General features: G+C 38.8%; 1 protein-coding gene across 1 annotated transcript in view; it reads right to left on the bottom strand.

Moving 5' to 3' along the window:
• Window positions 1–25,966, bottom strand: part of LOC128513146 (leucine-rich repeat and immunoglobulin-like domain-containing nogo receptor-interacting protein 3) — a 60,721-nt gene extending 34,755 nt beyond the window's left edge. Inside the window, exon 1 of the mRNA XM_053486804.1 lies at window positions 25,550–25,966. The gene's annotated coding sequence lies outside the window, so the exon portion shown is untranslated. The remainder of the gene's footprint in view (window positions 1–25,549) is intronic.
• Window positions 25,967–26,483: the final 517 nt, after the last annotated feature.

Here is a 26,483-nt window from a genome sequence, read left to right as displayed (position 1 = left end):
GTGCACACTCCAGACTGTGAACTACATTTTCTGCCAGAGAGCACGTCACATTGTGCGCTCTAAGATGTCCAATCTCAACTCATAGCAAAAGGATTCTTTTATAAAGTGAGTTTTTGCCTGAGACAGCAAAACAACCTAGAAAATCATTCAATGTCATTTATCATCTTTGCTGGATAAAGTCAGCAAAGATGATAAAAAAGATAACACACACACACACACACTGGAGGTGTTTCTAAAAAGAAAAAAAAATTCTTTGATTTTACTGTTAGTGGAGAAGGAAAGAATGTGACATTAAGGGTTAATTTTATTTTTATTCCCTGATGCACATACATGGTGACAGAAGCAAAAGACACTGAGAAATAGGCCTTATGATGGATTATGGGGAAAAAGTGTCTTTTTCGTGAGTAATAGAGATGAATCATGCTCAAGGACGCGAACTAATCCGGTAGGTAAAACAGGTCAGTATTGATCTTAGGTTGTCTTTAAGCAGAATGTACTGTATACATCATGGCTTAAGCATGACCATTAAAGCAAATGCAGTAGCTATAAATTTCTACCCGCGAAGAGTTATACCGTAAGCCCTTTAAATCATTGCTAGCTTATTAGCTAATGTAATGCAGAGTTTTACTTTGTAATTCACATTACTTTAGTTGCTCAATGCTCAAATGTTTTATGAAGCGTTTAAATGTCAGGATGAAGTACTCTAGAAAGCACCATGGCACTTTCCCGCATTCATTATATTCAGTGCTAATATCCGATTAAAGAAGCTAAATGCTAATATCCAGCATGGGAATGGCAAGATAAGTAGCTGTAACATCTTGTGAAATTATAAAACTGTAAAATATATACTATATAGACAAATGTATTTGGCCAAACCTGTTAATTATGATGTGTTTTAATCATCCCTAGTAAATGGCAATCTTAATGCTCCAGACAATCCTGGACAATGCCATTCTTTAAACTTGGTGCCAACAACTTGGGGAAGGTCCTTTTCTATTCCAACATGACTGTCCCCCAGTGCACAAAGCAAGGACTATAAAGACATGGTTAAATGAGTTCAGTGTGGAAGAACTTGACTGGCCCGCACACAGCCCGGTCACCTCAACCCCATCAAGAACCTTTGGGATGAACTAGAATGGAGATTACGAGCCAGGCCTTCTTGTCCAACATCATTGCCTGACCTCACAAGTGCTCTACAGAATGAATGGGCAAGAAACACTGCAAAATCTATTAGACAGCCTTCCAAGAACAGTGGAAGTTGTTATAGCTGCAAAAGAGGGGGCTATAACAAATTCCACTGAATATGAAAACTTTCATATTAAAGGAAATGTATTTGGATACAATGTCATTGCAGCTTGGGCCGAATACTCTTGTCCAAATAGTGTATTTTTTAAATTGTTGTTTAGTTCAAATAAAACATCTTTGGACAACTCTGTATCTCTGTGTCTTTTATGCAATTTAACTTATGCTAAGTCTCTTCATAGGAAACCCATTTTATGGGATTACTTAAACACATGACTGGATAATAAGCTAGCACATAGATAAAGAATAAATAAAAAAATTGAAAATCCTTCAACTAAATTGACAGAACTCTTAGTTTCCCCTGTTGGGACCTTGAGCAAGGCCCTTAACCCTCAACTGCTCGGATGTATAAAGAGATAAAAATGTAAGTCACTCTGGATAAGGGCGTCTGCCAAATGCCTACAAATTTAAATGTAAAATCTTAGTCAAATAGTCACTATTCCTTTAGATTGCTTAGAAATAGAAATCTAGAGTCTAATGTAGATTAGTGTAGAGCTAAAGTGCATAATAAAAATTTTGGTTGAGCACAGGGCAGTTTTTATGAGTATACAAGTTTTTAGTTACAAATATATTGTGCATAAACAGGTGAGATTATCTACTCAGGCAAGGGTGAGATTCATCAATTTTTTTATACAGCAGGGTCATGGGATGCCTGGAATCCATCCCAGGAAACTTAAGGCCCTGGACAGGGTGCCAATCCATCGCTGGGCACACATTTAACCACACATTCACACACTACAGGCAATTTAGGAACATTAGTTGGACTACTCTGCAGGTCTTTTAAATGTGGAAGGAAACTAGAGTACCCAGAGGAAACCCACCAAGCACGGGGGGAACATATAGTGTACACTCCTACATACACACTACAGACCTGAAGTGGGAATTGAACCCAGACCTGGAGGAACACATCCACAGTGCTAACCTCTACACCACCGTGCTCCCGCAAGGGGAAGATACAGTATGGACATCAACTGTAAAGGTGTCCACAAATGAATCATACCCATGTGCTGAGAATTTCCTCATGGTAGCTTCATCAGCACATCTAGGAGAAGGTCAAGTTTAACTTTAGATTCTAGTGAGACATCATTGAAACCTGAATAAATTAAACGCATTGCAAAGACTTCACACAAATTGGTTATTTCTTGATTTCACAACTGCTAAATTCACTCCTGAACCTCATCATAAAAGCTCTTATCTTTTCTGGTTGTTCTGCATAATTTGTCAAATTTTTGATGATCCTGAATTAGTACTCCAATCCAATTCCACACAGAAGGCTGAGTGAATAAAACCGAAGAGAGCTGATAAGGCTCACGGTGTTACCAAGTAGAAAAGGACGGCTGTCATTGCATAGAGAAGGAGACGGAACATGTCCCTTTCTTTGTCAATGTAGCTCCTGGCACGAAGTCTAATACTGCCAAAGTGAAAAGGAGATAATTGGGTTCTGTGAAATAGTAAAGAAGTAATAGAGGCTTAAAAAGATAAAGTACCAGCTAGATCTGACTCAGTCTTACTTTCATGTGCATGTAGCTCCAAAAAATACCCTTATTTATGAGATCACAAACTACCACGGAAACAGACAAGGGTAGTGTTGGTTCCTCCTTTAAGATCTGTGTATGACAGATGGCCGGCACAGTTACATCCAATTATAAGAGCATTGCTGGAATTGGCCACTTTTCAATCTCCTTCCTCAACTGATGGCCAGAGTCTGGCCTGACAGCATCCAAAATGCTATTTCAGGACAGATTCAATGGCTGTCAGTGGGATGTTCGACACTTGATGGTAACATGATGGGTCCAAAGTGAAGATTGCTTACATAGACCGCATGAGCTGCAAGGTCAGGTGTTAACTCAGGCCTCTTTCCCCATGAAAGTGTTGTTAATGTCTGAATATAGTCCCAGATTAAAAGTAATTATCAGTCACCACAACACACAGATGAATGTAAGCAGTAATGTATATCCATGATTCCTTTATACAGCACTGCAATTGGTATAAAAAAGGGCGTCAATCACTATAAAAGCCCCGCACCCACAGATACAGCATTTTCACTAAGAATAATAATTTAATAGGACGGTCTTATAAATAGTGTGTAGTTAATAAGTGAATCAACTCGAAGGGAATGCCATGCATACAGTACATACATAAATAGATAAAGCATACTATAATGGTCTTGGGACACCAGAACCTTCAGTGTGTCGTCAACAAATCCTCCACTGAAGTGATCAACATAGCTATTTCTTAATATACAGTATGAACAATTTGATCTAATTTGCTGCCGCTACTTCGGTTAGACTCACTACAAAATCACAATCAAAGAATGAACTTGCTTTATTATTATTAAATCTCAACCAACATATTACTGGTACAAAATTGCATGCAGTATTTAAATAACCACAAACACAAGTGCAGGCTGATTCATCCATTGCGCCAAAACTGTAGGAGATGAAGTTATAGCATTTTGAAAAATCATGCAAAATCCACACTTACTGTATATAAGCCAAAAAAGCTTAATAGAATATTTATATTTAGGCATTTGTGCTGTTAAATCACCCTTGTGACTCAAAGAAAACATGCACAAAATATTCTCTTTGAATTCTCTATAATGCAATCTTCTTGCTTCGATTGCAACTGCAAAAACATGGAGTTATCTCATTTTGCTGTCAAACTCCTTATATTCCCTTTGTAGAGAGAATTGTCAAATCACCCACGGTTGTTACAACGAGTTGAAATCTGGTGTCTGCCAGGGTCTTATCCTATGGTCTGTTTGTGGGGGTGGGGTTATCCTGGAGGAGACCACTTTTACCAGAACAACTGTAGAACAAGTTGACCTGACCCATATCAGAAAAACATTTACAGCAGAACACAACTACCTGTTTTATTTATTTTTTTCATTTCACTTTTATCTGTGTATGAAAATGAAAACCCTTCCAGGGGCTCTCCCTGAAGTCAGAATTCATGGTGAATATCAATATGAAACCAACTTTGGCACAGCAATATTATGATATAATTTAAGAGAAGTTAAAACTTCCACCAATTTAATACCTGCACTTTGTTAGTATTAGTTTCTTTACACAATTCCCCGTTCCCAAGGTGACTTTCAGGCTTTAACATTCATAATGCATGTGCTAAATTAATCTATTTGCATCAACACTATCCTGTTTTTTCCCACTTGTATTCTTCACACTGCATTATCTATCCTGTATGGCTAATATGCAAAACTGACGTTATTTTTCTCATCTTGAAAAACAGAATTCTTTGTAGACTATATTGTTGAATTAGCTTGAACGGAAGTAATTACACTTCATTTACATACAACTTAACTACTGTATAAGCCTTTAGTTCACACTGGAACAGGTTTTTTTTTTATTCTCAGAGATAAAAGCTTTCAGATAATTATTAGTTGCATAGTGTTGTATATCTTAATCTTATCTGAATTCTAGGAATAGGAATAATAAAGACAAACTATACTGTTTAAACTACTGTCAAAACTACAGTACTACTTTTTTTATCTTGTTGTTTCTAAAAAAACAAATGTGTCCAATTGAAATAACCAGTTTTAAATGCTTACAAAGGGTAATAATAAATTAACAATAGTACCCCCCCCCCCCCCCCAATTTAGTCGTATCCATTTCCCACCTGTCATTGGTGCGTCAGGGAGGGCTGAAGACTCTCACATGTTTCCTGCAAACCATGTGCCACCTGCCAGCCGCATCTTTTTGAACTGCTTGTTCACGCACCATTAGGGGAGGCGTAACATACGCGGAGGACAGCGCTTTCTATTTCTTCTGCTTGCGAGAGCTCACAGACTTTAATAAAACAGTGCACAGATTTACTTTTATTTTTCATGAATCTTGTTGTTTGGTTACCCATTGGACACATTCATGAGAGGATGGAGCTGATTGAGCCAGAAATATCTAGTACTGTACGAGAGGGGTCATTTAACAGTGCCAAAGCTCTTGGAATCCAAGCCAATCAAACATCATGTGTACAGTTTACTCCCAATTACGCCTTGGCTCAAGTGTCAGATCTTGGATGGAACAGCGAACATGACTGTACTGCAGACTCACATTTCTTTGCCCCATGAAACCCCACAGGTCATATAAAATACAATTATTAAACATGTGCGATGACAGACCAAAAGGGCATTGGCTCAAGCGGCCACTTGGGTCTATTCGTTGCAAGTTTCTGTCTACATACTAATGATTGACATTAGAAAACCAGATCAAATTGCAAACAGCCACTGATCTGTAGCCATGAATTCTGCAGATGGTGCTTATAGATTTCTGTGTTTCTGCCTCTTGTGTAGTCGTGCCGAAGAAATCCGGAGACACACAGTGAACTGTCGACTGGACCACATCCAGCTTACTCTAGCTGCAGCTGGGATAACAAGTCACAGAAAGACCTTTAGTTAAAAAAAAATAAATCTAGGCTACACTATGCACATGATGCAAATTTATTCACACTGGTTTTAGGATGTTTATGCCAGAACATAAATAATTAGTGTAACTGGCATAACATTTTGTCGAATGAAAAGCTGCAGTCACTATATGACAGTGAGCATTAATTATGGCACAGGGCACAAAGACTATTATGTTTGGTGAACTTGTGTCGGTTGATCCGTTTTTAAAAGGATGACAGTTCATTAGGAGTTTTCAAAGACGGGCTTTTCATCATTTTATTGTGTGGTTTATGTGCTTTGATGTCTGGTATGATGTGTTACTAATTAATAGCAAAATAACAAGGAAACCAGCCACCCGTGCATTAACATCAGCTGTTCCTGAAGAATGATTCTTTGCTTTAATGGTTTTTGAGTAACACTTTCCATAACAGACCATTAGATTTAATAGTCAGTCATCAGTCTTCATAAGTCTGTTCATTTTGACACATTTGACATTCCCTCACGTTTCTCAACACCGATATCCTGTACAGGGTCTATCCCAGAGGCCAGGATACACCCTAGACGGGGTACCAGTCCATCGCAAGGCACACAAACACACACTCACACTCTCAACCATCCATACTATGGGCAATGTGGAAATGCCAAATCTGCATGTCTGTAATGGAATACCCAAGAAACCCAAAAAGCATGGGATCCTCAAGACAGGAGTCGATCCTTCGACCCTATAGAGGTGTGAGGCCATCATGTCACCTACATAAAAAACATTAGCAACTTATTTCTTAGCTCTTTGTTTACCACTTTTTTTGGTGAGAGTTTGAGATTTTGAGCAATAGAAGGCAAATCTGGGTTTGTTGCGTCAGGTGAAGAGAAAACATTTTATTTTATGCAAATGAGTAGCAAAGCGATCTTATGACCGTCAGCAGTTTTTCCATATAAACCCCCCCAATATAAAATGTAAATGCAAAAAAAAAAAAAAAACATGTTGTGTCAACACTATTTCCAAAAAGTTAATTGGGATTTAGAATGTGTCCGAGCTCTACTGCAGAATCCCTTTTCTTATAAACAAGAAAAGTTATATGTAGTCTAATCTAATTGGGTCAAAAATATAACAGATTATTAAATAGAACATTAATTAAAACGGCAAGATGACTAAGTGGTTAGCACTGTCGTCTTGCACGTCCAGGGTTTGATTCCTGCCTTGGGGTCTGTGTGCATGGAGTCTGCTTCGTTCTCCTTGGGCTTGGTGGATTTCCAACAAACTGGAAAAATAAATGACTGACCTTTGGCCCAAGGTTCTCTGTTACTGATTACACTTCCGAACAACCTTGTGATTGTAAACAGTGGTTGTTATTGGTTGACACAAAAACCTTTTAACCGATTCACATAAAAGAGCCAAATCGTCTCAATCACATTCTTTAAACCATTTCTCCAACCAAAATAGACAAACTTTACTTTAAAGGTTCCATATTTGTCTCGAAGTGTCTTTTTAATTTTCCAGCTGAAGCGCCCTTCAGATAATAATGCATAGACCTACATATTTAGTGTAACTGTATTGTATATTGTTCCTATTATCGTTATGATATACAGTTAGTCCCCTACATATGAACATTCAAGTTACAAACTTTCAAAGATACCGACATGTGTTCACGCTTGTTTAATCTCGGAAGCTAGATCACATGTCCGGCGTACATTGTCATGTTTGTGCATCCCAGGATGCCCAGAAGCAAGAATAAATGCAGCGGCAATAAAGTTGGTACTGCTAAGAAATACCAAGCAATAAGAATGAAGCCAAAAAGTAAATATAATTAAGAGAATGGAGCAAGGTAAAAAGATAGCAGATATTTCTCATTTTATTAACATGAATTGTTCAACCATTGGCACGATTCTAAAGAACAAGGACAAAATTAAGTTTTATACTGTGTATAAACAATTGTGCTAGTATCCTAGTAACTAAACATTGTTTGTTGGACTTATGAACAAATTGGACTTATAAACAAGCTCTCTAAATGTGATATAATTAAAATTTAAGATCTCAAATTTGAATGTTAATAGAATGTTTATTAAATTGAATTAGTACAGATGCACTGGACTATTTTAAAAAAGAAAACATCCATGAGCACTTTTCTGTCATCTTTTAATGACTGAAGGAGGCCAGCACCAAATTATTCAGTAAATAATTACAGATGCTCCTTGAAGAATTGCCATGCCTGCTGTATGCTGGAGGAGAATTGAGGGCACGCTAACTAACATGCTGTTGCTGGGTGAGAGAAAGATATATATATATATAGCGAGAGAGGAAGGAAAGGAGAGAGAGAGAGTGATAGACAAGAGATATAGTGAAAGACAATAAAAAATACAGAATGGTATCTCTCTCTGCCAGATGAACAAATAAAGAGCGGAATGCCAGGAGTGTCCTTGAGTTGTAAAAAGATAAAGCGACTCCCTCCTCTCTCTCTCTCTACGTCTCTCTGGCTCTAAATGAGCCTCTCAAAGATGAGGAGCAGATGATGGGAGAAATGACCAATAAATCCAAAAGGTGTGAGGGAAATGTAAAGACGCAGGGATGCTGAGGCAGAAGGGGGGTGGTTAGGAAGTAGAGATAAGAAGCTTAGCCTGATAGAGTGTAAAAGCGAGTTAGAGTGTAAAATGCATAAGGAGGATGAGAAAAATGGAGGGAAGGAAACTTCAAGAAGTCCTCCACATAATATTCCTACTAAATTTGAGTATGTGTATTTACTGTGAGGTTCGTAAGTGTTTGAAGAATGATACAATTTTCATATTCTTGCCTCCGTTGACCATCACAGTAGGACTGAAATTAAATAATCAGGATGTGATCAAAGTCACCCGGCTTAAATTCAATGGGTTTAACAATGGGTGTGTGTGTTTGTGGCAGCATGGCCAGTATCACTGAGTGGAAACTGGAGACATGATTAGCCTTTGCTACACCCAGCCGGAGCCAATCACAGGCGACACTGTTGCCTCCATGCTGAATCTAAAACAGGCTCAAGACAGGAAGGCACAGAGAGAATGGATGATGCCAAGGTTACACAAGCTCATAGTGATGAGAGAAAAAAAATAGCAGAATTAAAAGCAAAATTTTGGCAGTCTCAAAGTTTATAGGGGATGAAATGCAGGAGAAAAAGAGAGAGAAAGAGACAGAGAGTGAGAAAAGCGAGATTTCATCTTTGCTTCAAGCTGCATGAATCTGGCTCTCTCCACAGGAGGTCTGTAGGGTTTCAAAGCACTTAGAGAGGAAGAAGAAGGTTTAGAGAGAAAGAAGGACAACCCCACATGTCTCAGCAGAATGCAACCCCACAGCCTCAACAGCGGCATAAACTTCACACACTAGGGACGAATGACAAGATATACTGTTGAAGAGAGGCAGCTGCAGATGTCGGGTTACCTGAGGGTCAGACGTGACCTGCTGTACATATGAACTAATGAGAAATAGAAAATGCAGTAAATGTTTATGTGACATGAAAAATTTTAAGACGTTCATGGGTACAAAAATGTCTTGTAATTGTCATGCTGTTGGTGAGTGTGTGGTTTGCATCATCTTCATACATCACTCTTCATATCACACTGTGTGTTAGTGGAGAGCACAGTGAATACGATTATACACACAACAGGCTGCAGATGAGATCTGTGATAAAGGAGATGAGACAGACCCTATGATAGATGATATCTGTTCTTCAGTTTTCCATGCAAATTGGCTAAACGTTTTAATCATTTTATGCAAAGTAAGATTGCATTGCTGCACATAAGATAAAATATATCAAAATTTTTTTGTTGTAATTTAATAAAAACATGAAACTCGTATATTCTAGATTCATCACACATAAAGCTCGTATGTAGGGTTCGGTCGAATGCTTCTGATTGTGTCATCCTCTTCACAATACAACATTGATTCCCAATGGGGTTCAGGTCAGGCGAGTTGGCTGGCCAATCAAACACAATAATACCACGGTCAGCAAACCAGTTAAGGGTAGGTTTTGGCACTGTGGGCAGGTGCAATGTCATGCTGATAAAGGAAATTGACCTCACTATAAAGCATCTCAGCGGACGGAAGCTTGAAGTGCTCTAAAATCTCCTGTTAGATGGTTGTGTTGACTTTGGACTTGATAAAACACAGTGGACCAACACCAGCAGAGAACATGGCACCCCAAATTATCACCGGTTGTGGACACTTTACACTAGACTTCAAGCAGCTTGGATTCTGTGACTATTTGCTCTTCTTCCAGATTCTGAGACCCCCGAGATTTCCAAATGAATTTCCTCCAAATGACACTTTTATCTTTAACCTGGACTTAGGACTACTGAGCAATGGTTCTCTCCTTAGCCCAAGTAAGATGCTTCTGATTTTGTCTTTTGTTTTGAGAGGCTTGATACTGGGAATGTGATGGTTGTCGCCCATTTCTTGAAGATACCTGTGTGTGGTGGCTCTTGATACATTGACTCCAGCCTCACTCCACTTCTTCTAAGTTCTTAAATAGCTGTGCTTGACACTTTTCCTAAGGCCACGGTCATCCCTGTTGCATGTGCACTTTTTCCCGTCCAGTAAATTTTTTGTCAATGCAGCACTCTGCAAACAGCGATGACCTTCTGTGGCTTATTCTACTTGTAGAGACAGTTGATAATTGTGGGTGGGACAACTGTCGAGTCAGTAGTCTTTCCCCATCCCTGTGCATGTATTGAATGAGATCTTATTTTTACAATATTGATCACAGAAACTCTCATGATGATTAGTCAGGATTTTTATACTCCTTGGTTACATATATCACTTATATGATTACTTTCAATTGTTATCTTACCTGTATACAGATGATTTCTCTCATCTTAGAGTAATTAGGAACTATACTCTGAAATGGCTGAAACAAACATCTCTCTTTATAACAATATAGCTCCCTATAAAGTATATTGCTTCTGTGTTTAGGGCATGTGTGTGCAATTGTTTTGCAAATTTCCTACCTCTTCTTTATTCTTCATTCTTTATGAATCTAATCAAGCAGAAATCACAGAGACTCCCAAAGCCTTTACTTTATATAACATTCATGAATAATTTAGTGCAGTGAGACGTTAAATAAAGTAGGACCTTCAGTAAATAACGTGTTCTCCTTGCCCTTTCGGGGAACAGAAGTCTTAAATCCAAGGCGACAAACAAATCATTAAACAGACTGTAACAATGTTGATAAAAACACACCCTGGGATATTCACTCACACACAAACACATATACTTCCGTTCAAGAAGACTGCAAACAACATCAATCAGAATATTTATATATGTTCATATGATATAAGGCAAAAAGAGGACAGGGTGCAGTCTTACATGACAGTGAGCACGACAAACGGGTGGGTGGAACAGGCTGTGCCTTATCTCAGATGTTTTATTCATTTACAGTTGAATCATAGGCTTGACTGGGAATTAAATTCCTTCTTCTTTGCCAAGTTTTTGGAAAACTGGCCTCATTTTTATGTATTTCAAAGAGCCAGCTATACTACCAGATTTCAATTGTGAATTTGCGAAATACAGTACTATCGACTGTATAAAAAAAAGTGGACTAACCCTCCATGGTGTCACCCGTAGGTTTTCTAAAGAGCGGTTTTGAACCCCTAATGTGGAAGCTCTGTTTATCGCTATCTTGTCAAAAGCTGACTCCACCCAATCCCTGGTTAATCTATAAATGGGCAAATGGTTGGAACGAAAAGAGCCTAGTTACTGTACCACCCACAATCTAGCAATCTTAGATTTAGCTTAGATAAAATTCTATGGCGGATAACATTAATCTATATGATGCTGGATTTGATTGAACTCCAGCTTCAGTCAGCTGGTTAGCCCAGTTAGCTACAGCGATGCAGAGGAGACAGCTAGCGGCTTGACACCTACAATGCATCTGTACCTCCAATAGGCCACACCCCAAATTTTGCTTAACTTTATGGCTTAATAGAATTTTAACTGATGGGTTACGTGCATTTCAACATGGGGATCTAGTGGTGGTGGCTCAGTCGGTTAAGGCTGTGGGTTACTGGGTTACTGATTGGAAGGTCGGGGGTTCGAGCCCCAGCATCGCCAAGTTGCCACTGTTGAGCCCTTGACCCTATATGCTCCAGGGGCGCTGTAAGCTGGCTGACCCTGTGCTCTGACCCCAGTTTCCTAATTGGAATATGCAAAGAAGACATTTCACTGTGCTGTAAAGTACATGTGACAAATAATTGAATCTTCTTCTATAGGGATTGACTTGTGTTTGCAGCCAGCCCCCTAGTGAAAATTTAAGGAACTGCACATTTTGGTACTTTTGGGTTGGCTTCATTTTTCAGAATCGGAGGCTGTCAATACAAAATGAATACAAACCAACTCATGAGATTAAATTGAAATACAAACCAACTTGTAAATTTGCATTTAAAATTAAATAATATTGCATTTATTTCTAAGACGTCTGACTAGTTTAGTTGATTTTGCTTCACATACTACAAAAGTAGTAAACTGGTCAAATCACTGTGGCCCTTCCCTAACGGCTGGATTATACTTATTTTTAAACTCGAAACATGCATGCACAAGATGGCTGCGATGTGCATCCTGTGGCCTTTAAATGTCACTTTAAATCTCCTGTAGTGCATCAAGGACGCACGCAAGAATCTAAACAATCACATTCAGGCTACCTCTGCTTATGCATGTGTAAATACAGTTTTATGCATCAAATATAAATTGGCCCTAAGGATTATGAAAGCAGCCACACTGTCAGTATTTTAAATATATATATATATATATATATATATATATATATATATATATATATATATATATATATATATATATAGGTACGTTGCATTGCACTAACTAGGTATTAGCATGCATGCTAGTATGTTATCATAAGGTGTGTTTATTCTACATGGACAAACACTTGATCTGATTATTTCTCTCTTGTTGGGATAAATATATTCCTTCTGTGCATGTTTTTTTCCAACACTGGATGACTTGATGAGCTTCGGTTCCTGATCAGGAAAGTCTGCGAGAAAACTCTCTCCCAACTTCGTGGGCCAGGGGTAGCTCAGTGGTTAAGGCATTGGACTACAGTTCCGAAGATCCCAGGTTCAAACCCCACAACCACCAAGTTGCCACTGTTGGGCCCTTGAGCAAGGCCCTTAACCCTCAACTGCTCAGATGTGTAATGAGATAAAAATGTAAGTCGCTCCAGATAAGAGCGTCTGCCAAATGCGTAAATGTAACGAAATGTAAATGTAACTTTGGACTTGCACGCGTCTTTGGGCCCACATTTAACATATGGGAAAGCATCTAGCTACGGAGCCCCGCTGGTGACTTTGGGGGGACTTTGTCACTACTATTTAAATTATGAGCAATATACTGTAGATGCCATTTGCTAGTTTTATCTCTATGTTTTTTTTTTCATTCCCTAAGATTCTTTGTAAAAAGGACCAACAAATTCCTGTCATAAATAAAATAAAATAATTTGAGATTTGGTCTTATACTCTATTCTACTGTATATATGCATTTTTGCCTTTCATCATGCTTCTGCACTCAAACTTAAGACATTGAAGCTGTACCTTCACTTCTTCCAGAGTATTTTTAGAAGAGCGTTTGCAGCTTAATGCAGCCATGACAACTGGAAACTGCACTTTCTGACTTCTAACTTTCCACTTCCCACCTCAGAGCAGTCACTGTGTCTTAGTTTTTAACTGCAAAAAATGACACTAGCTACATTTCCATGGAGCCTAGAATTCAACTAATAATCAAAATAACAGCCTAATCAGAATAAAAAAGCATACACACACACACACACACACACACACACACTGACGAAATCACTGCTCTTTGCCAGAGAGAGAGTTTCTGTCGGCAAACTGGATCTTTAACAAGGAACCTCTCTATTGACACTTGCCTTTGCCTGCTTTTAAGGTTTTTGCGGAAATGTTACATTGTATTGTTGTTAAACAGGTTCATCTCTCGCACTGCTACAGCCATTTTAACATTTTTCATCACAAGGGCTGTTGCAGTAAAGTTACTAAAAAAAACAGTCATTACACTTGGACACAAAAGTAAAAAAAAAATGCTTTATGCGCGTGCACACACACGTTCCCACAATGTTATGGTAAACAGTACACGGATGTTGACTATATGAGTGACACACACACTTAGGCTGAACATGGGAGACAATTACTCACAATCCCACAGCATGAGAGACAGAAGAACCTTTGGCTCATTTGTGATCATGTGACGCTCGGCAGACAAAGCGCATGTGTACAACTCGTATTTCACGGTGTAAAATGAGTTAAAATGTATTAAAAATTTTTGCTCGTCTTGCAAAACGCTCGCAGACCAAGTTACTCGTAATCCATGGTTTCACTGTAAAATACAGTGTTCTGTATTTAGCACCCTAATATTAGGTGGTTTGACAAGTTTCCAGGAGGGAAATTTTGCTTTCGTGAGAACAACAGAGTTTACAGATAAAACTCTCACCTATGTTGACTTTCATCCTCTGTCCCTCTGGGTAAGGAAGGGTCACTAATTGGCTTGGACTGTATATGTAATAAAGCATCTAACCAATCACATATAAGACTGAGTTCTTGTAACCAATTATAATGCAGAAGGCGGGAGCTCTGAGAAAAGATGGGAAGCCTATTGTAACCTAACATCTAAGTTTGTGAAAAAACTTCTTCTGTTATACTTCTTGCAGATAAAATGCTTCACAGGGGCCGGAACCATACAGAGCCTGAGAAGTGACATGGGGCAGAATAAAAAATTAAAAAACAGTATGAACTGTTCATTAATTTTTTCCCCCTTATGGCACATTTTGGGCTTTGTAGAACTAATTTGCATTACTGATTAAATGCTTTGAGCATGTAAACACCTTTTTTTTGGTTCAGTGTCCATGTAAACAGTTATGTAGGAATCTCTAATTGGAATTATTTCCTTTTTTTTTTTAAGGAATATTGTGCATGTAAACACAGGTACTGTCAGTAAGCCAGCAACTTTTGTGGATAAAAAAGGAATTCATGCTCAGAGAAGGCAGAGCTCCTGAGAAATTTTGAGATCCCAAGTGAAAATTGTGAAGTAATGGGCTGCTAAAATCGATTTTGTTCAACTAAGAGTTTGACAAATTCCCAGTTAGCACTTGATTATGAGTGCAGCATATCTGTAACTTATTATTCTAATCTAGTGTGGCTCTACAGTATGGTTGCCAGATATATGCATGTATATAAAAAAAAACTAGAAGTCATGGCAGTATGCAATATTTCTCCCCAGTATTAAGCATTAATTATCTAACACAAATAGTGATAGTAACACAAATGTGTGTATGTGAGATATACTATAGCGTGTGCATCCACAATAGGAATTATAAAGGGTGACATTTATTTGTCCTTATAGAGCTTAAGCTTCTCTCCAATCACCTTTTCCCTCTTTTACTATTTTATCTTTTATGTTTATGGATTTTTTTTGTACTTCATCTCAGTGTTACAGTGTTCGCCTACAGGAAGCGTTCATCCCTGAATCGTTCTCTATTTCTTGCCTTTGCTTCTGTTCTGCTGCCTCGCTTCATCTTTCTCTTCTTCTGAACCCCTCTCGCTCTTTTATCAATTTCACAGGGTCAAAATTCCAGCTCTGATTCCCTGTCTCATACATGCCAGCAGTCTTCTATGAATAATTCAGCACTTTCTGCACTAAAAGTATGATCATGACATTCATGCTTGACGCAAATTGTGCTGTTTTAAAACCGGAGTTGTCGTTTCTCACTTCTTGTTCTCTCTCTTCATCCTCTCCCGCTCTTCTCCTCGCTCTAATGGAGAGAGTCTCCGGATCGGCACAGAGATGGCAGACGTTAACAGCGGTAAAAGCAAAAAGATTTTAAAGGATTTAAAAAAAAAGACATGTGAAGGAATACCCAGACCTTGTAGTTTTGATTTAGGTATTACACCATTATCAGAACTGTTTGTTTGGTGATAGGTTTCTCTGGATCAATTCTCACCCAGTGTCCAAACCCGAACCACTTGAATGCAGGTCCCAAACCCAGATAGACTGGGAGGGCTTCGTTAGGAAGGGCATCTGGTGTAAAACCTGTGCCAAGTTGTGTGTGGATTAGATGGGCTGCTGTGACGACGACTCAATGGGAGCAGCCGAAAGACCAAAAAAAACCCCAAAAACGATTTCACTTTCATCACTTTATCTTCTTCAGGGTGGCGATGGACCAGGAGTTCCCGGGTGGACCGTCTGTTCCGGGAACATGGGCATGATGCTGGAATGTCTACAGTACATGTGATAAACTCTAAATTAAACTAAGGAGCTGTGTAAGTCAATGAAATGCCAATATTTTTCTTTTTTTGTTGTTGTCTATATATTAGAAGCTCCACATTTATGGTCCAGATAAATATAATTTAATAGAATTTAGAAAAAAAGGCTTATTTACTACCCAGCTGTTTTTTACATAATGTATTAGCATATTTCAATTGGAATCTCTCTACACTTAGTCATAGCTAATTCCCAATGTCTCTTCCCTATTAAACAGCAGTGACGCAGAACTGAAAGGGTGACTGGGTTCAAACACACCTGTGTGTGAGTGAGTGTGAGTTTTTTTTTTTTTTTCAGCAGTCTGACTATTAGAGTATGTGTGACTGTAACAGGCCATGAGTTCTTATATGAAGTGTGGAGAATAAATATGTGTGTCTGTAGGTTCAAGGTGTGTGCGTGTATGCGTGTGGGAGTGGGAGAGAGAGAGAGAGAGAGAGAGAGAGATGATGTACAGTAGGACTAATACCTGAGGATCTGCCCCCTCACAATACAATACACAAGGTTCAGCTATCTCCCTCTCTCCTAAATTCTATATTTTTCTAGCTCAGTGAGTCAGAGGTGATGTCATTACATCACTATCAAGACAGTGAATTCTCCTTCATGATAGAGGATGGAGTGACGGGAAGCTGGGACACACAGTCCGTCACTGCTGAAGGACGTCGCAAACGGCTTGTCTGTGTAGTAAACCAGCTTCCCCTAGGCCTTTATGATTTAATTCTCGCATACACACACCCTGTCAAAATGCTTTGCATCCTGAATAGATTTTATGTATAAAACACACACACACAAACACACACACACACACAAAAAAAACCTGACAGCAAAGAAATGACTTTATTGGTGTCATGAGAGAACTGTGGGCTATACCACATGTGACAGCAAAGAGGGAGAGGAGAAAGAAAGGGAGAAGATTGGGGAAAGTAAAGATGGCATTGTCATTTCTTAACCAGAAGAAGGTAAGTAGCATTGGGGAATGCGTGACCGAGGACAGAAACAGTATGGCTCTGTCAGTTATCATGCTGTAGTGATGTTTAGTCAGTCTTAGTGATGCTTTAGTCATATACACTCTGCCCTAAGGACATCCACACACCTTCAAATACAGTACTGAACACATTTGATTATTTATAAATGTAGGACTCATACAGTATATAGAGACCATATGTAGTTGCTGTAATTTATATCTACACCATTTGTACTGTAAAACTTACTTACAATAACGGAATACTGTGTTGTTGTGTTTTTTTTTTTTTTACAGAATAACAGAGTAAAAACGTTTCTGAATCACCAGATATTAGCATAGCACTATATTAGCATTAGCAATTAACTTACATTTTAAATATTTTTTTCAAATATGCATCTTTAATAACCCTAAAATAGTTAAAAAATTATTTGAAACATAAAATACTAACAAATAAATCTGTTTACTTATGTAACCATTTCACTGTAGCACCTTCCTGAGTAGCTAGCTAACTACCCTTACAGTACAGTGGTGCCTCTCCATACAAACGCCCCACCTCACAGATTTTCACCTTAAGAAATATATATATATATATTTTTTGCAGGAAATTCAAATCGGCATATGAAGCATTTTTGGCATATGAGCAAACAAATCGAGCTGAACTGAAAGCCGGCTAAGTTGTGCGTACATCCCGGAGCAATTCGAAACTTATTAGTTATTAGTGACTGTTCTTTGTCAGTAGAAAGCCAAAGTGAGATACAATATATAAGTTATCTGTTGACTGCAGAGGGTTCCAAGCCATCTTAGCCAGAAGCGTAATTCCCTGACGTATAACCTTCTTTAAAATATTTGCACGATTTAAATGTTTTAGTATATTTACAGTAAGTAGCGCTACTGTCATCCACATGAATTATTGTTTTAAACTAGTGTGCCGTAGATAATCAAAAACTCATAGGCATTCTAATTAGCTTTATATCTGGCTTGAATCCATTTAATTTATTCTGGTTTTCAATGAAATTATGCTGCTTTGCCAAATGGTTGGTGAAAAAATGATGAAGGAGGAAGGTCATTTGCTGCTTCTGAGCTTTTGGTGGTTAAAGTAGTATCATACAGTAGTCACCTATACAAGATCATTTGATCTGACAGTACTGTACTTATTTCCCCAGAAGATCATGTATAAAACAGTTTTTTCCATAAATTGTACTGTATGTATTACACATTATGTCCCATCCTCTGCATTAATTTCTGATAAAAGCACCACCATTTGCTGGGCTTAGAAACAAATCCCTTGGTAATCAGAAGGTGACATTGACAGCAGCTTTAGAGGAAACTACATAACCAGAGAGTGTTTGCAGTTCAGTACTGTATATGCACAGCGTTCCTGCATTTTACAATTTTGTATAAGAACAGTTCGAGTTCTGCATGGTGCATGGTGTAATTGAAGAATATTGTAAGAATAAATGGAGCACAACCTACTAAACCTTGTCCTATTACACTCAGCACTTCTACACTGCCCTCTCTGATTGCTGCCATTCAGTTAGAAGGCAAAGCTCAGCGCGCTGGGGCTCAGACTGGCTGTGCTATTTTCAAGAGGGCATTAAAAATTGAATCAATTGAATAAATCTTGCAAGCATAAAGCACAGATTCTAACTCGCATTATGTCCGTGGGGGGTTGTAATTTCCCTTGAGCGCCTTGCACCGGACACCTGCCTCTTAGATAGGTTAATGATTAATCAAATACATTATTGATCAAGGCTGCATAAGAGCTTGTGAATCATGTTTGACCCAGGTGCAAATCTAGATTTTTTTCTGTATCTAAAAATACCACCTATCTGGTAAAGGCTATCCATAAAAAAAAAAAAAAAAAAACCTAAATCCAAACCCGAAGTGAAAACAGCTGCACCCGTGATGCACTGTGATTTGGCATACATCATCAAATCTGTTCAATAATTATCCCTGTTATGCAGATTGATCCACATACAGCATGACCATAAACCATCTGACTTTGATTCGGGAGGGAGAGATGTGGTTTCCAAGCTGCTTTGGGAGGAGGGGGGTTAATGGGGTAAACTCCATGGAAACAGTGGTCTCTTACTGCCCTGGCTGCTCCAAAACAAAGACAAGATAAAGCCTTGACCTTGATGCATGTCATTCACACATGTTTAGCTGGCTTCATGCTTTTAACTGAAAAATTAGACAATTAGTAAGAAGATTCAGGACGTATGCTCACACATTAGCATGGACACTTTTTCTGTCCTTGAATGTCTGGATGTGGAAATGATTAACAAAATGATGCTAATAAGACGCAATGTTGTTCCCCCCCCCTCTAAATGATGCTTTTAAATGTGGGTTAAGGAGCTTAGTGATGAGGATGGCTGCAGAAGCGTTGAAACATCATAATTAATGTTGCCCAAATATATACTGGAAATTGATTTCATGCATACAAAGATCCTCGTCTGGTTTGTTAAGCATCAGGAGTAGTCCGGACATGGCCTTTTATACTGTCTAATCCTAGAACCAATTACTCAAGGATGGACAGTAGGGAAAACTGGTTTGGGCTCTGCACAAAAAAATACTGCTCATGTAGAACATACCAGTTATAAGATGAAATAGCCTCACTAGAATGTCCAATCAATAACGCATACTCGTATTTTGTTCATAGTCTGTGGGAAGTCTACACTGATTTTACAACCTGAGTCACAAATGCCAGGCGACACATGTCACTAGAAACTGTTAGAACTGTGAGCAAGGCATATCTTTCAATGTCATTCAATGTCGCCACCATCTTAGAATCCAGGAGACAAAGGAATGGAGAAAAAAGCGACTGAAATGTCACATGGGAAAGTGTCGCCCCTTTAGTAAATGCGGCTAGTTTTGAGCATCATGACTTCATGATCATAGACTGAACCCAGACTATCATGATTTTTCCTGCCCAAACCTACCACAGTGCCATCCTTGCTTTCAAATGGCTCACAAGACAGAGAACCATCAATTCACCTACATAAAGCTGGCGTGAAGCAAAAGTAACAGCTACCAGAAATAAATGTGAGTTTTATGTCCCACTTCCTTTTCCCCTTTAGTGAACAGCCATTTCTGCAGGAGGAATTTTATTCACGTTTGGTGTGACTGCTTCTTTAGCTAAAAAGTAGAAAAGCTTTCAGGTGGCTCATGTATCACTATAGCGAGGAGTCCGAGTTAAGGATGCTACACATCCTTACAGTTAACAGCAGTGAATGTTAAACAGTAAGCTTTCTTTATCTATATAAAGCATAAAAGCATATCATTCTGTCACCGAAGTTAAATTTAAAAGATGTGCCGTTTTCATGGACGTATGCTTAAACTCTTGGGAATTTAAAGGGTTAATTGTTTACCTGCTGCACTTCCACTGACTTAATTTTAATTAGCATCCTGGCCAAATGATAAAGAGCTCCATTGCTGTCCATGTAATTGATTTCTCTGTTACTAAGCAGCTTTACATGTTTCCTTCACTCTTTCATTCTCCCACTCATTGCCTGTTAATGTAACAACCGCAGCAGCAACCTCATTTCCCCTTTCGTCTGTTCCAACTCAGATTTCACCATTACTAGTATACTAATCACCGTATATGTTTCTCATGGGATCATGCCTCAAGTTAGATGTTTTTTATTCTTGAATGATCCATAGGTCAATATGTGGCTTAAAAAAAACAAAACACATTCCTTTGAAACAGGTCAGGTTCAGGGACTTGACGAAAAATGAGAGACAAAAACCTGCCCAAAAAGAGAGTCCTTCAGAAAGCTTGGAGATCTTTTCCTCAAGACTACATTAACAATGCAAGAAAGTCTTGCTCTTGGAAGCAAAATTAAGGAAACTGATGTTAAAACAATATCTTCAGTACTGTATAGGTTACCCGTGTGCCACTAATAAGCACCTGAGGCGTGACTCCACAAGTCCTCTGAAGGTGTGCTGTGGGGTCTGGCATCCAGATACTAGCTGTAGATCCGTTAATTTGGAACCTTCATGAATTGCAATCGATTGTCCATCACATTCCATGAATGCTCAATGGATTTGAGATCTGGGGAATCTGGAGGACAGATGAACGACCTTGAACTCTTGCGCTACACAGCAAACTGTGATGCACTGAGTGTTCTGATACATCCTTTTTCTATCTATCTATCTATCTATCTATCTATCTATCTATCTATCTATCTGTCTATCTATCTATCTATCATGATTTATGTCTAGAGATAGATAGATAGATAGATAGATAGATAGATAGATAGATAGAGAAAGAAAGAGATCAATAGGAAAAATAAAGAATATTAATGAATTGAAAAATAACAGGCAGAAGATTTTCTCATACACACTGCCTTCAGGCAAGTCACTCACACCCACAAGTCAATAACACAGACTGAATAGAAACCCACGCAGCCAACGTTAATAACACCAGGAACAGTAACTGCATGGCACACGTAGGAGTTCTGTCATCACTCAGATTTCAGGCATATACAGAAAAAGGTTTAAACTGCAAAAGCTTAAAAGCACTCCTGGAAAAGACGAACGGGCGTGTATGCCCAGACATGATGACAGTTTCCTCATTAGGCCTAAGGCCAAATGGACAAAGTGTGCTGCACTACACACACACACTTTGTCTGTCATTATGAATCCCACACACAGGAAATATACTAGCGCAAGCCAGGATGTACCACACAATATCTAGAAATCACATACATGCTTTCCCTTCCTACCCCTACATTTAGGATGCAAACCCTGTCCCCGGGAAGTGGATACACAATTTGTTGACATGTCCAGTCTGGATAATCAGAACAATAAACAATGTTTTATAATTCATTGTAATGTGCTGGGTTTGTACAAAACAGTGGCGCCAACAGGACCAGAAATCTGGACAGCCACCATAATGAGTCAATTAATAACAGCACAGCTAAAATAGGCAATACTCTTACAAATTAGACTTTAATTTAAAAAACTTATTTCATACAGGACACACTCATTATTTATGTGTGTACGTCATGTATGGGCTGCTGTAACGGTCTTACATATTACATTTTAAGGTCAAATTTTATTTGGCCGATTTAAATTCGATGCCCATATTAAATGGGTAATAAATTTTAATGTGTAATTTGACTCATTTAACTGCAAGTTGCATCTAGATTCCTGTAGAGAGCCATGCTGTGTCTATAGCTCATGTGTTTTTGTTGGCTTATGTTATCCATTGTGGTTGATTTTCCCGAACCTTAGCTGAAAGATTATAGCTGTTACTTATAGCTTGCTGTTACAAAGCTGGCAGTCCAAAGCAATCGCATGAAGCGGAACACTATTAGAGCCCGCCCACTTAGTCGCCAATATTGATACATTTAAAATTTTAATTATTCTATACCGCTTTATCCTGTACAGGGTCGCAGGGGCCTGAAGCCTATACCAGGAGACTTAGGGCAATAGGCAGGGTACACCATGGACAGGGTGCCAATCATTTGCAGGGCACACACTCTACGGGCAATTTTGGGAATGCCAATTAGCCTAATCTGCATGTCTTTGGGAGGAAACTCACCAAGCATGGGAAAGAACATGCAAGTTCCCATCAGGCACACCCAGTGTGGGAATCAAACCATTGATACTGGACGTGTGGTGCCACAGTGCTAACCAGTAAGCCACCGTGTCACCACGAATTGTAATTTTCTTTAGTCCTCATGCATATGGCGTATTTCATTTGAAAGCTAAGATGATGAAGTTTACTAGTGGAATTCACTGTCACAGACTAACGGAGGCCACAATGAAGCCACAATAAAGTATTTTATTTCCAATTTGTGCATTTGGACTAAAGGACTCACATATGTTGTTGGGTCATTCTTTGCTGATGTTGCAAAAAAAAAACTTTTGTACCGTATTTTTTGATAATGTGGTGCTCAAAATTCTATGTGTATGTGTACATTTGATGAAAAGGGGACATATGGAGGGTAGTGATCTGCCAGAGTTTAATATTGTCACGCTCCACACACCACACTTGTTTCGTGGATGCTTCACGACATTATAACTTAGTATAAACTGATTAAATATAAATTGCATGAACAAAACACTTCTGCATGCTCCACCGTTTCGACATGCTGCATAATCAAATTCACGGTGGCATTTGATTATTATTTTTTTCTATAACAGCATACTCTGTCATGTCTTATTTCTTCCTTCGTGAAGATTATGCTCATGATTAAAAAATGATTAATTTTTTTCCAGTCATACTGTATATGATCTTAACGCAATGTGTACAAACCTGACATATTTACTTAATTCTATTCCTCAAAGCTAGACAGTCTGAACAATAATGGTTGGTTCGAGGGGAAACAATAGTCAGTGGCTAAGGTTACAAATAAATAGTGAAATAATCAAAAATAATAGACTTGTCTCTTAACCTAGCATTAGAGATAAAGACAAGAAAGTGAATGTTGATGCATTCAGGACTCCCTTACTGTCTGACTCTCTTGGGCTGTTTGTGATGTACCTGTCGCCGTTTGAAGCTACTCTTGTTCCCTGTTTAAAGGTCCTCATTGCCCTGGGCAATGCAGTAAAGGACCTGTCAGACACACTCCTGCTGATAATGGCATGAGTGACTGAGATGGGGGGAGAGCAAGAACGTGCAACACACACACACACACACACACACACACACACACACACATTCATTGTATACACATCAAGCACAAACACAGCCAAACAGAAGCCTCTATACAGGGTTATTCTAAGCACATATCTGTGATCATGATGGTTATGCAATATTGCTGTGTGTACAGCTGTAGATATGTGTGTCTACATACACTGATTATAATACGGAGCATAGACATTCACATGCACATACATACACATTTATACACATAAGCCTTTCTGCTTTAGCCATGCATCTTAGTGCCACACATTACAATGCCATAATTGCACATGAGATGGTGAATTATGTTGCTGATTGATCTCAGTTCATGATTCCAGAACACAAATCTATTCAGGGTTTGATGAGACCCCTTAAATTGCATTTATTTGTTTGTATAAAAAATATCAAATCATCATAAGTGTAATAGCGCTTATACATAAAATACAAACAGCAGACCATAAATTAGGCAATACAACCTTTGCTAGAATTTATAATGCTGAGTAGAGAAGCAAAGTGATTAGAAAAAAGATCAGAGTGTTTAAGCCCTTACAGGACCATCGATCAATCCCGAACAAGTCCGTGAAGTTTTTAGTTGATTCCGGTTTTATGGAACTGTGCCACATGCCTTACATTAGTAATGTCTTCCAACTTAGGGTGTAGAAAACATTATAAAATTATGCGTAGCTAAAAAAAAAGGAGCATTTTAGATGTACATCCAAAATTGTATATGCTATGACATTTAAAATTGTTTCGAACAGTCCATTTGTAGTACATTGTTGATAAAAAAAAATGCTTCATGAACTTGAATTTGTTTAACACTTTACCTTAATTCCATTCTGCCAGTTGATTTTTACTGCATACTGTATTTATTATGTGTTTGTGATGGAGGTAAAAGCTGGGAGAGACATGGTTAACATCTAGCATTAAAATGATAACTTATTTCAACAAACTGAAAATAATTAATACATTAATACATTAGTACACACATAGATTTTAACATTGAATCTGCTTGCTCCTTGAACAGTGTCACCTGAGGAATCCCATGATGTCAAAGAAGTACATAACGGTGTAAAATAATGTGGTGCTTATACTATAGATTAGATTGTCATATCTAACCAAGGTCACACATAACGAATAAAGATCTCAGCATAATCCATTATAATAACCTGGTGCATTTAGTATAGTTGCAGTACAGTATACTGTAGCAACACCTCTCCTAATATCATGTGGAATATGGTTTTACCAAAATCATGTGCAATATAATTTAGTAACATCATATGTAACATCATTTAGCGATATTATGTGCAATATTACTTATCATTGTTGCCAAGTAAATTCTACAGTACATCAGAATCTGGTTTCTGCTACTCTGTTGCTACCGGTTGCTGCATTATACAGTACTTATGTCATGACATGTCTGTCGTATTTCAGGTTTGTGGATTTGCCTTTATTTTTATTATACTTTATGTATTGCCTCACTTCATTGTGTGTATATATTTTTTACTCTCTTTGCTCTTGGAGCGGTGTCTGGCACAAGAATTTCCTCTGGGATTAATAAAGTTTTATCCTATCTTATGTTATTCAAATCTACCTCTCAGGTCATTCGATCAATGCACAGCATCCAGGTGTTGCACACCTGAACAGATGATCAAGTAAACAAAACAAACAACAACAACAACAAAAACAATCTGAACTTCTCATCCAGATGTTCCAAAACTCGTCAAATTATCAAGTGATTAAAAAAAAAATTCTTAACCGCTCATCCAGATGTTGCACGACTGGACAGATGATTAAGTGATTAAAAAAAAAAACAGCATTTATTCCTGGGAAGAAAGTCCAACCTGTCAATCATTCTACAGTCAATGATGTGTTTAGGATTAACTGAACTTTTTGGCATTGTTAATTATCTTCAGATGAGAGAGAGAGAGAGAGAGAGAGAGAGAGAAGAACTTTACTCACCAACAGCTGGAGCGTCCCCTCTGCTCGCGCCACATCTGTATGCCGATGAAAGTGTGTGTATGTATAGGTATTCGCGTGTGCGTGTGTGTGATGTCGCGCGCTCCCGGTCAGCTCTTTCCCTCTTTCCATAAGTCAGGCGACGGCGTGTGTGTTTCTCGTCTTCTCCAGGTGTCTGTAGGTGCGAGTGTGTTTTCTCCACATGCCAATCACTCTCTCACTCTCTCACTCTCTCTCCCTCCTCCTACAGCTTGGAGAGTGTGTCTATCCGCGCGCCTATGTGTGTGTGTGTGTGTGTGTGTGTGAGATGTGTAATACGCAACATTAAATAGCAAGGACATTTAAAATGACAAAACGGGAGTGGGAAATGTGTCTGTCCCTCTGTTTTTCCAGCCTCCCACAAAATGAGTCGCTGTGTGAGTGTCTCTCTCTCCCTCTCTCTCTCTCTCTCTCTGTTCGCTCTGCCGACTCGCATGTAAGGGAGCGTCTCACAAGTGCAGCAGGGATTCAAAAGCGTAAATTGGTTTAGGGCATGTGAATAAAAAACAAAACAAAAACAACAACAAAGAAAAAAGATATGATGCTACACCTAGAGTGCTGATTAAAATCACTCACTTATCTTCTATACCACTTTATCCTGTATTCAGGGTCACAGGGACCTGGAGCCTATCTCAGGAGGCCCAGGGCACGAGACACCCTGAACAGGGTGCCAATCCATCGCAGGGCACACACACATACATTACAGGCAATTTGGGAACGGCAATTAGCCTAACCTGAATATCTTTGGACTGTGGGAGGAAACCGGAGAAGCCAGAGGAAACCCACCATGGGGAGAACCCCATGTACCTCCCCTTGTATGGGGAGAACATACAAACTTCATGCACACAGAGACGGGAATCGAGCCTGGCCGTGAATCAAACCCGGACTCGGGAGGTGC

This window comes from Clarias gariepinus, chromosome 25 (assembly GCF_024256425.1).
Source record: "Clarias gariepinus isolate MV-2021 ecotype Netherlands chromosome 25, CGAR_prim_01v2, whole genome shotgun sequence".
Taxonomy (NCBI): domain Eukaryota; kingdom Metazoa; phylum Chordata; class Actinopteri; order Siluriformes; family Clariidae; genus Clarias; species Clarias gariepinus.
The sequence above is the reverse complement of the archived record's forward strand: the minus strand, read 5'-3'. Positions and strand labels throughout refer to the sequence as shown.